This window comes from Salvelinus sp. IW2-2015, unplaced genomic scaffold (assembly GCF_002910315.2).
Source record: "Salvelinus sp. IW2-2015 unplaced genomic scaffold, ASM291031v2 Un_scaffold5562, whole genome shotgun sequence".
NCBI lineage: Eukaryota > Metazoa > Chordata > Actinopteri > Salmoniformes > Salmonidae > Salvelinus > Salvelinus sp. IW2-2015.
This window is the reverse complement of record NW_019946827.1, coordinates 46,495-56,207: the sequence shown is the minus strand read 5'-3', so window position 1 is coordinate 56,207 and position 9,713 is coordinate 46,495. Positions and strand designations below refer to the sequence as shown.

Below are 9,713 nucleotides of genomic sequence, written 5' to 3'. Positions count from 1 at the left end.
ACAGCGAGAACAGGCGATAGCCAGGGAGAGAAGAAGAGAGCAGGAAAGGGAGAGGGAGGGAGAGAGAGGAGAGCAGGGAGGGAGAGCGGGAGGGTGAGAGGGGAAGAGGAGAGGATGAGGAGAGAGCGAGACGCGAGAGGAGGAGAGAGAAGAGGGAGGGAAAGGAGAGGGAGAGGAGGCGAGGAGGAGGCGGAGAAGTAGAGGGGGAGAGCAGGAAGAGGAGGAGGGAGCGAGGGAAGAGGAGAGGAGGGAAAGGAGAGAGCAGGCAGCAGGAGGGGAGAGGAGGGAGAGCAGGAGAGGAGGGAGAGCAGGGAGAGGAGGAGAGAGGAGAGAGGAAGGAGGGAGAGGAGGAGGGAGCAGGGAGAGAGGAGAGGATGAGGGAGGAGAGAGGGAGAGGAGCAGCAGTGCTAGCCTAATTTATTCAGTCACAGTAGAGTCACTTTACAGCCAAATGCTTCATGCAGTGTTTTCTGTTACTCTATCACCATCAGAAGTGTTGTTGCCTTATTTACACGTTGTGCAAAACGTTTGACTGGCGATGCTTGCTTATCCATCTGACTCCATGTTGACCAACTTTAGTCACAGACATAAACTTTGGAGATATTGACCATCACCGAACGGCAGCTGCACCGTTCAGTGCATCAACTGTTTCTCTATACGACATAAGGCGTTTTGTGTACAAGTAGTAAAATACACCCATTGGTATGAATCACATAATGTCAGGAAGAATAAGAAGATGAATAAAAGTGCTGTGCATATCTGTAAATATCCTTTAAAAACACCAAGCCGGTATTCAATCCAAGCACGCTTGTACAATGCAGCTTTAAAAAGGTAATGTTACCGCATTAAAAAGGTAATTTACCGCATTTAAAAAGTTAATGTAAAGCTATACCGCATTTAAAAAGTAATGTTACCGCATTTAAAAAGTAATGTTACCGCATTTAAAAAGTAATGTTACGCATTTAAAAAAGGTAATGTACCACATTTAAAAAGGTAATGATTTACCGCATTTAAAAAGGTAATGTTACCGCATTACAGATGTGCATTCGAGTAAGCACTGCAGATGTCGGCTTCAATTGGAAATTACCAATAAATGTCAAGCGCGTTTCGATTGAATCCCGGCACGAGACTCGCTGCGTACTAGGTCTGGCTGGCACATGAAGAAAGTACACATTTTACGTGAGGTGAGAAGGGAGTTAGTTATTAAAACAGGAAGTGAGTGGGTTATTAAAACAGGAAGTGAGTGGGTTATTAAAACAGGAAGTGAGTGGGTTATTAAAACAGGAAGTGAGTTGGTTGGTTGTTTATGTGGTCTCTTTCTTCTCCTTCTGGGCAGAGCGACGGATCTTCATCTCAGTCAGCTGGATGTAACGGAGAACGTTGGTGTCTGGAATACAAAAAGACAGAAAAAGCTTTATCAAAAAAACGTTCTTTATTATCTTCTGTTCAAGCGGGAAACATGCGATTTCCAGCCAATTGGAATTGCTGACATCCAGGTAAACTTTGGGGTCACTGTCAAATTAATTTAATTGTCGTGACTTTACTTTAATTAATCTGATGACTGTTATTTATCTAATCAACTAACTACTAACTAATCATGTCCGAAGAGAGGATCACTGGAGACCTAGACTGATATCACTGGAGAACCCTAGACTGACTATCCACTTGCCTGGAGAACCCTACGACTGACTATCCTGGAGAACCCTAGAACTGACTATCCACTGCTGGGAACCCTAAGATCTGAATATCCACTGCTGGAGACCTAGACTGACTAGCACTGGAGAACCCTAGACTGATTATCCACTGGAGAACCTAGACTGACTATGCCACTGATAACTAGACTGACTATCCACTGCAGGCAGATAGATATGTCTTATTCAATACAACTGTACACTATGCTGCTTTCCCCTTGAAAACTACTGTAGTGTTTTTCTGTGATTTATTTTGTGCTTAGATATACTGGTTCTGTTCCATCTAGTGATTCAGATAGACTGGTTTTAGTGACTTCAGATAGACTGTTCTAGTAGACTGTCCGATAGAACTGGTTTTAAGGTGACTTCAGATAGACCTGGTTCTGTTCAGATCTAGTGACTTCCGAATAGACTGTCTGTTCTCTAGTGACTTCAGAATAGACGGTTCTGTTCCATCCTAGTGAACTTCAGTAGACTGTTCTGTTCCATTAGTGACTTTCAGCTAGACTGGTTCTGTTCATTCTAGTGACTTCAAGATAAGACTGGTTCTGTTCCATCTAGCTGATTCAGATAGATCTGGTTCTGTATCCATCTAGTGACTTCAGATAGACTGGTTCTAGTGACTCCAGATAGACTGGTTTCTGTTCCATCTAGTTGACTTAAGATAGATGCTTCTGTATTCATCTAGTGATTTCAGGATGACTGGTTCTAGCGACCTCAGAATAGACTGGTTTCTGTTCATCTAAGTGACTTCAGAAGACTGGTTCTTAGTGAAACTAAGTAGACTGGTTCTGTTCCATTAGTGACTTCAGATAGACACTGGTTCTAAGTGACTTAGATATGACTGGTTCTGTTGCATTAGTGGACTACAGATAGACTAGGTTTCTGTTCCATCTAAGTGACTTCCAGATCGACTGGTTCTTTGTTCCTCTAGTGACTTTCAAGATAGCTGTTCTGTCTCCATCTAGTGGACTTCAGATAGACTGTTCTGTTCATCTAGTGACCTTAGATAGAATGGTTCTGTTCCATCTAGTGACTCAGATAGAACTGGTTTGTTCATCCTAGTGACTTAGTAGACTGGTTCTGTCCCATCAGTGACTTCAGATAAGAATGTTTCTTGTACACTAGTGACTTAATAGAACTGGTGTCTAGTGACATCCAGATACGACCGGGTTCTGTTCTCTATGATTCAGAATAGCCTGGTTTGTTCCAATCTAGTGACTCCAGATAGACTGTTTAGTGACTTCAGATCGACTTGGTTCTGTTCCATTAGTGACTCCAGATAGAGCTGGTTCTAGTGACTTCGATAGACTGGTTCTGTTTCTTTCCATCTAGGTGACTTTCTTCCTAGCCTTGTTGCACGTGGTGCCGCGTGTGTGTCCAAAATGGCACCTATTCCTATGGGCCTGGTCAAAAGTAGTGCACCTTTGGCATATTGGACAGTTCTCAGACACTGCTTAAAGCAGTCAGTTCATACCAGGCAGTTTCACGTAACCAGGCAGTTCAATAACCCAGGCAGTTAACTAACCAGGCAGTTCAGTAACCAGGCGTTCAGTAACAGGCAGTTCAATAACCAGGCAGTTCAATAACCAGGCGTTCCATGACCAGCGTTCACTAACAGGCAGGTTCAATAACCAGCGCAGTCAATGACCAGGCAGCTCAATAACCAGAGCAGCTCAATACCAGGCAGACTCAATAACGGCAGTTCATGACCAGCGCAGTTCAATAACCAGGCAGTTCATGACAGGCTAGTTTAATAACCAGGTACAGGCAGTTCAATACCAGGCAGTTCAATACCAGGCGGCTCATTATAATCTATCTCACCATGACAACTACCAGGAGGGGAAGGTATTGTGGGTCATCCTCTCACGCGCTCTTCTCGTTCAGAGTAATAGCACCGAAGAAGCGATATTTTTACCATAAAGAATGTTTTATGTTGATGTGTTCTGTTGAACGCTTGAAGTAAATTGAGAATTCACGTTTTTTTATAATTTTTTATTTTGCACCTCCTCTTTTTTAGAGAGAGCCATGGTATTGATTGATTTCTTTTCCGAAATGTTGATTGGTTGGCATGTGCCTTTTATAGTTTTACGAGCTAATTTGATGATACTAAAGCATTCGTGCAATACAAAAAATGAACTGTAATCGAGAATATCAAGTCGAACCTTCATTGTAACAGATTGTGTTTTCTTGAAAGATAGTCTTGTAGAATGAATTTCCCTCTTGCATTTAAAACAAACAACAAAACACATTAGCTTTGCTATTATTACAATTAAAACAAATACAGAAAGCATTTTATTTTTATAAAGTAAGCTAGCCTTTTTTCATAATTTTGTGACATGCTTCTTTTAAGTGTATGACAATTAGCAAATATCGTCGCCTTACAATGTAAACACGGTTATATTCAATCTCTAAATATAGTCTTTACAATATCTATTATAGGTAACGGTAATACCCATGTATTAACGTGACTTGCCAAAGATTTTAAAATCTAAATAATTCTATAAATTAAAACAAGTGTTAGCTCGGTGTTCTGGTGTTAGCTCGGATTTTCTAACAGTGGGGAGGTTGGAAAAAAGTGGGATTCTTAGCTCGTTTATACCTCGGGGCTTTCCGAGTGGCACAAGGGTCTAAGGGCTGCAAATCGCGTGCTAGGGGGGTCACTACAAGACGCCGGGTTCGATGCCAGGCTGTGTGAAAGTCCGACCGTGACCAGGGGTCATAGCGGCGGTGGCACAATTGGTCCAGCGTGTCCGGGTTAGGCCTTTGGCTGGCGGGATGTCCTTGTCCTAGCGAGTCTTGTGGCGGCCGGGGCATGCAGCTGACACGGTCGCCAGCTGTACAGTGTTTCCTAGCGCACATGGTGCGGTGGCCTTTCGGTTAGTGGGCAGTGCTGTAAGAACAGTGTGCTCTGGCAGGTGTTGTGTTTCGGAGGATGCATGGCTCTCGACCTTCGACCTCTCCCGAGTCTACAGGAGTTTCCGCGATGGTAAAAGACTGTAATATTATTGTCGGAGAAAAGAGGTAAAAAATACACAAACAACTAAAAACCTTTTAAAAAATCCAGATCCACTACATTTGTAAGATATCCAGAAAATGCTGTCAGAGGCGTGTCTAAGACTTGAAGTTATGCAGATTTAGTATTCGATTCATGAAGCCAGCAAACCGTTCGTCACGCGCTAGAGAACGGTATTTCTCGAGCGTTATACAAGGAAAAGGAAACGCTCTCGTGCCCCAAAACCATGTTTTCTGTAGACTTGTGGGAGGAGCGTGATCGACGTCACCACTGTATGTGTCTGGTTACGTCCAGACTGGAGCGAAATTGAACACAATCCTGAGCGTGTCACCGATTGACCCTGTAACCAGATCTGAACACAATCCTGAGTGGTCAACCAGATCTGAAACAGCAGATAACCGACGAAAGCGATCTTTTTCAAATGCGTGAATCTGTATTCTGATAGCATAAGTCCACATGTAAGTGTCAAGTGTAGACACATCTGGACTACTTCCGGAGCCCCAAATCAATAACAATGGGATTTTTAATGGTCTACACCTGTCCTAAAAATGTGGGGCAACATCGAGAATGTGACAAGATCTGGACAAAGAAACCATGTAGAACCGGTATAAACGGGGCCCCAACGGTGTAAGAACACACTCTGTGTGAAGGAGGAGGCAGTGAAGGGGAAGGGGGCGAGAGGAGAGAGGGAGAGGAGGAGAGGAGGGAGAGGGGAGAGCGGAAGGAGGAAGACAGGGAGAGAGGAAGCGAAGGACGGGATGGAGAGCAGGAGAGTGGGAGAGAGGGAACAGGAGAGGGAGAGGAGAGAGAGCGAGAGCAGGGAGAGGAGGGAAGCAGGGAGAGGAGGGACGAGGAGGAGAAGGAAGGAGCAGGAAGCAGTGGAGAGGGGAGAGCAGGGAGAGGAAGGAGAGAGCAGGGAGAGAGGAGAGCATGAAGCAGGGGGAGGGAAGGGAGAGAGGGAGAGGAGGAGAGCAGGAGGAGAGCAGGGAGAGAGGGAGGAGGGAAGAGGAGGGGAGAGGGAGAGCAGAGGAGAGCAGGAGAGAGGGAGAGGAGGGAAGGAGGGGAGGAGAGAGAGAGAGGAGGAGAGGGAGGAGGAGAGAAGGAGAGGGAAGAGGAAGGGAGAGGAGAGAGGAGAGCAGGAGAGGAGCGGAGAGGAGGGAGGCGGGAGGAGGAGGGAGAGCAGGCGAAGAGGAGGGAAGAGGAGGAGGAGAGGAGGGACAGCGCGAGAGGAGGGGGGGGAAGGGAGAGCAGGGAGAGGAGGGAGAGGAGGAGAGCAGCGCGAGAGAAGGAGGAGAGGAGAGGGAGAGCAGCGTGCTAGCTAATTTATCCAGTCACATAGTAGAGTCACTTTGCAGCCAATGCTTCATGCAGTGTTTTCTGTTACTCTATCACATCAGAAGTGTTGTTGGCCTTCTTACACGTTGTGCAACGTTTTGACTGGCAGTGCTGTGCATTATCCATCTGACTCCATGTTACCAACTTTAGTCACCGACATAAACTTTGGAGATATTGACATCACCGAACGGGCAGCTGCACCGTTTCAGTGCATTAACTGTTTCTTATACGACATATAGGCTTTTGTGTGACAAGTAGTAAAATACACCCATTGTATGAATCACATAATTGTCAGGAAGAATAAAGAAGATGAATAAAGTGGCTGTGCATATCTGTAAATATCCTTTAAAAACACCAAGGCCGGATTCAATCCAAGCACGCTTGTACAATGCAGCTTTTAAAAAGGTAATGTTTACCGTAATTTAGATTTAAAAGCGTTTGTTACCATTAAAAGTTAGTGACCGTTTAAAAAGTAATGTTACAGCATTTAAAAAGGTAATTTTACCCATTAACGATATTGATCCGCATTTAAAATAATGTTACCTGGCACATAGCTACTGTGAATATTATACAATGGAGGTCAATGTTTAGGCCAGTGCTTTAGCGCGATGGCAACATTTGTAAATGCGGTAACATTACCTTTTTAAATGCGGTAACATTAAGCCCGTTTTTAATGTGTAACATTACCCTTTTTAAATGCGGTAGACCAATGGGAGTAGAGAAGTTGCCCCCGATTATATAATGTGTAATTTTTATCTAATGCGTTGGACTGGAATGCATACATTTTAAAACGGTCATATTTGTTCGGTTATCCTTAACTAGCGGTTAAATAGATTAACAAGGTATGTGGATTGTAATATCACCCCGCATTTATTAAAAGGACGTAAGTCAGGCTGGCTACCGAATCTATAAGATGTTACTGCTTCTGTTAGAGAATGACGTAGACTGCAGATGTCGTCTTTTGCAAATTACGGACTAAATGTAACGCGTGGTGTATCGCGAGTTTGCAACATTACCGCGGTGTCGATGTCTATACACGCTGCATGCTGTACATAGCGTCTGGCTGTGCGATTGAATCCGGCCTCATTGAGGAGTAGCTATTTAAGAGCATATTTTACAGCGATGAGACAGTGGCAGACACAGCGGATGTTTTATTAATTTTTAACAGTCGATGCTGAAGTGGTAATTATTCTTAAAAATTTCGAGCGAAGTGAGTGGGTTAATATATAATAAATGCGGTTAAGTAGCTGCATTGGGACTCTATATAAAATAGCGGATGTGAGTTAAGTGTAGACTACTTGTACCAAAACGCCTATATTTGGGTCTGTATGTTAGATTTAGATAGTGGATCTAATCTTCGTCTTCTACTTCTGGGCCTGGAGGCAGAACGCGTAGAACTAGGGTGCAGCCATGGGACTGGTCACACGGGAGGATTAGCGTTGGTGTTGTTTGTAGGACTACAAATAGTGTAATACGTAAACCGCTATATATTCATAGGGATATACGTGTGCATTCTATTAGTCTTTCTGGTGAAGCTGGAACCAATATCGCGGTCCGAGTTCAATTGTGGATCTGCTAGATAGCCTCAGAGGTAACTTTTGAGAGGGTCACTGTAAAGTTTAAGTTCATAAATCAATGTTCGGATGACTAGGTATATCTTAATATAATCTTGGATGACGTGTTATTGATCGTAGTACATGCATAATCAAAGGCTAACATACTAGAACTTAGTAGGTCATAAGGTGAACACTTCAACTCTAGTGAGAATGATTTGTGAGGGAAAGAAGTGGTATTAGCAGCATGTCTTATCGCATCTTTCTCCGATTACCACTCTCCATATAGCACATTTTACGTTCATTGGACTTATTCTCGATCTAAATCATTTATTCTCACCTCATTTACTAACTCTTACCTCATTTTCAGTCTCATTCTGAACGTCGCAGACTTCTTGAAACCGCAAGAACCCACAGCCTTTTCTAAATTATTCAGTTCTACACAAATAGTTTTTAATTATTTATTTACTAACTAATACACAGAATACCATACACACTTACATGAGACAAAAGTCCCTATGGTACTGACAAGATATGACGGCTTGTTACAATGGAGAAGGGGTGGGGAAGAGAACGATAGAGAAACATTTATCGTGGATACATTCTATAACTATTCTCACTCTGTTGAGAGTTTTAGAGTTTTCTAACCATTTCTAACAATTTCCAACCATTTCTAACCATTTCCAAAATTTCCAACCATTTTAACAATTTCCAACCATTTCTAACCATTTCCAACCATTTCAACATTCACCATTTCTAACCATTTCTAACCATTTCCACGTGTAGCCACAGCTGCACGCTTTCCCGTCTTAGAGTTTCAACCATTTGTAACGTTTAGCTCACGCTTCATGTCTGCATGGTAATTCTTAGCGAGTCCTTTTAAGCACTCTGGTCGAAAATGGTGTTCCATCACACTGACACGCTCTTATGACCTCATTCGGGGGCGTGGCTTAGTTAAATGTGCAACGGACATGAAAACTATGATCTCGTTAGAAAACTCGAATTACATTCATATCTTAACAAAAATAGTTTGTCGTTCTTCATATTTCCTATACAACGTAAAGCATGTAAACCTGACATGAACAGTGTGAAAGTCTTTCAAGTTACCGTATTTTTCGTTATACAGTTTTTAATAACATCACAAAATGAAGAAGAAATATGACATGATTATTCTTTAGATCCCACGGCCATTCTTAACATTCTTAACTTATGAAATATTGTCCCGAAGTTCACTCTTTGGACGTTAGAGTTTTTGGGCGGCAGAATGTCTCTGTAACAAAGACATTCCAATCTTGATACTGGAGACCAAAAGGAGTACAATTTACGATTGGCGTGAGGTGTCATAAAACCATCCCAGCCCCCTCTCTCCTGTGGAGCACTTGTTTCAGAATTGAGTGGGATTGATCAAATTGAATGATATATGAAATGTGCATAGGTAGAATCTCAATTGGATTTGTTTAATTTCTCAAAATCCTCTCCTCGCCTCCTTTGAAAAAGCTCAAATGTAATGGAGGAGGGGCAGCGAGTAGTCAGAGTTGGAATGTAGAAAAGGCCAATCACCTGCTGGCTGCTGTTGTGGGCTCCTTGAGGTAGTGTAGAGCCTTGTGGAAGTCTCCTAGGTGATAGTAGGCCCCCAGAGCGATACAGAGCCTTGAAGTGGTCCCCTTCCTTACGCAGCACCTTCAGACAATACTCCTTCACACGCTCATAGTTGACCAGCTCCATCTGCAACAGGCACGCTGGGAGGAGAGAAAGACAGGAATTATCAAAACAAGGATTGAGACAGTTCATTTGAATTTGGTCAAACAGGAATTCAGTCTAAATGGCTACAGACAGTATGAATTTATTCAATCTTCATGCCTAAGCTTGACAGCAGGCTTAATACAATTCTAAACAGAAGACTGGTGGTGTTGATGATAGGATGGTGTGGTGATGATGGTGATGATGATGATGATGATGATGATGGTGATGAGTGGTGGTGGTGATGATGATGGTGGTGGTGATGATGGTGGTGATGGGGTGGTGATGGTGGTGATGATGATGGTGGTGGTGATGGTGATGATGATGGTGGTGATGATGATGGTGGTGATGATGTGCTGGTGGTGATGGTGGTGATGC

The 9,713-nt window shown here is 43.3% G+C and overlaps 1 pseudogene; it reads right to left on the bottom strand.

Moving 5' to 3' along the window:
* Nucleotides 1–9,151: 9,151 nt before the first annotated feature.
* The window catches only part of LOC112078348 (tetratricopeptide repeat protein 9A-like), a 2,217-nt pseudogene continuing 1,655 nt past the window's right edge, over nucleotides 9,152–9,713 (bottom strand).